The sequence below is a fragment of the Canis lupus genome, chromosome 6 (assembly GCF_048164855.1).
Source record: "Canis lupus baileyi chromosome 6, mCanLup2.hap1, whole genome shotgun sequence".
Classification (NCBI taxonomy): Eukaryota; Metazoa; Chordata; class Mammalia; order Carnivora; family Canidae; genus Canis; species Canis lupus.
This window is the reverse complement of record NC_132843.1, coordinates 326,074-328,293: the sequence shown is the minus strand read 5'-3', so window position 1 is coordinate 328,293 and position 2,220 is coordinate 326,074. Positions and strand designations below refer to the sequence as shown.

Here is a 2,220-nt window from a genome sequence, read left to right as displayed (position 1 = left end):
CTTGCTTACTTACTATTTATTCATTTTCTTTTCTTTCTTTCTTTCTTTCTTTCTTTCTTTCTTTCTTTCTTTCTTTCTTTCTTTCTTTCATCAGACACAGACGGAGACGGAGAAGCAGGCTCCATCCAGAGCGCCTGACCTGGGACTCTGAGCCCGCGTCTCCAGGACCACGCCCTGGGCTGAAGGCGGAGCTCGACCCCCGAGCGGCCGGGCCGTTGCCGCAAGTTTACCTTTTTTTTCCTTCTCTTTTTTTGGAAGGTTTGTTTGTGTCCTTGCGTGGAGCCTGCTTCTTCTCCCTCTGCCTAGGTCTCTGCCCCTTCCTCTCTCCTCTCTCCTCTCTCTCTCTCTCTCTCTCTCTCTCTCTCCCTCCCTACGTTCGGACTTCTAGGTCACCCCATCAGAAAGATGCCTCGTGGGATGGGACCCAAGAGGTGGTCCAGAGAAATAAGGACCCGATCTCCCCCCCCCCAACCCCCCGCCACTTCCCTTGAGTCCAAATCATGAAGAAGACGGGGAAAGCAGGCCAGGCAGGCGGACGCCGGAAATCCCAAGTCCACACGCACGCACGAGCACCAGAACTGATGCCCAACCCACTCCACCTCTTTCAGAGGGCTGAGAGGGAGGCAACCACGGACAAAGCCTGTTTTCCAGGACGAAACCGAGATGAAGGAACAGGCGGAGGTGGAGGCGGAAGGCTGGAAGGTTGACGGATAAGAGAAAGGAAAAGAGGGACGGACGCCTGGGTGGCTCAGTGGTTGGGCGGCTGCCTTCCTCTCGGGGCTGGATGCGGGGCGGGGGTTGGGGAGGTGGAAGGGGTACCCTGGGCTCGTGTGCCCGCATCGGGTTCCCTGCGGGGAGCCTGCTTCTCCCTCTGCCCGTGTCTCTGCCTCTCTCTCTCTCTGTGACTATCATAAATAAATAAAAATTTAAAAAAAAAAAAAAAGAACGAGAGAAGGCAGCTGGAGAAACTACATGCGAACGCAGACGGTAGACACAACCCCAGGGGGGAGGGCTGGGCTCCGTGAGGGGTGGGACAGAGGCCAGCGGTTTCCACGAAGAGCCTTTCGATGGACTGCTGAATGGACTGGATCTGCGGCTTTGGCTGCGAGCCTCCTTGGATGGTGACGGGACAGGCGAGGACAGGCCCGGACACCCCGCAGGCCCGCCCGAGGGCCTGCTTGGAGCGCACGAACACGTAGGGCACGTTCTTCTCTTCACGCGGCAGGCAGGCAGGCGGGCGGCGGACGGTGCGGGATGATCTCCAGGGGCTCGGCGTCTGCAGCCAGCCATCAGGATGAACTCAGAGATGCCTCTCCACAGAGGGTTTTGGCGGCTTCGTGGGCTCCTTTCCGAAGCTGCTTGTAGTTACGGGACTGCTGAACACGCGTCCAGGAGTTTCTTGGGGAGGTGGGCATCTGCCAGGGGGTAGGCCTTCGGATTCACATCAGCCTCAGTCATCTCTGCGTATCCGCGGTCCCTGTGGGTTTCCTGTAAAAAGACGTGTCCTGGGAGCTACCTATCACCGTCACACTTCATACGGATAACCGGTTTTGTCCCCACGCGCCCCCGCCTCCGCCGCCGTTGGGGTGGGCGGTGGGATGTGCTGTGCTCCCGTCACAGTTTGTGGGCCTGGAATGGTGGTGATCGAGATAGACCCTTCCGCCACCTCATTACAAAGAAACAAGACACGTGTGGTGTCTTCTTAGACCCACAGGCACAGAAAAGAAAAGGAGAACTACTTATCCCCTTGTTCCACCGGGACCCACCCGGATGCCATGCCCATGCCGGAGGGTCCAGGCCCCGAGGGACGGGCGTACTCAACTTTGCTGTGAACTCAACGGATTAGTGGAGTTGTGCCTCTGAGGATTTGTCCACGGAAACTACTTCAAATGATCGATTTTGTCCGTCTCGTGTACTTTTCCTTGTGACGAGCAAGCAGGTTAAAAAAAAAGAAAAAGAAAAAAAAGAAAAAAGGGGGGAATCCCTGCGTGGCGCAGCGGTTTGGCGCCTGCCCTTGGCCCAGGGCGCGATCCTGGAGACCCGGGATCGAGTCCCACGTCGGGCTCCCGGTGCATGGAGCCTGCTTCTCTCTCTGCCTATGTCTCTGCCTCTCTTTCTCTCTCTCTCTCTCTCTCTCTCTCTCTCTCTCTCTCCCCCCCCCCCGACTATCATAAATAAATAAATAAATAAATAAATAAATAAATAAATAAATAAATAAAA

At 56.0% G+C, this 2,220-nt stretch overlaps 1 pseudogene; it reads right to left on the bottom strand.

Annotated features, from left to right (window-relative positions):
- Window positions 1–916: 916 nt before the first annotated feature.
- Window positions 917–1,921, bottom strand: LOC140634611 (NHP2-like protein 1 pseudogene; annotated as a pseudogene).
- Window positions 1,922–2,220: the final 299 nt, after the last annotated feature.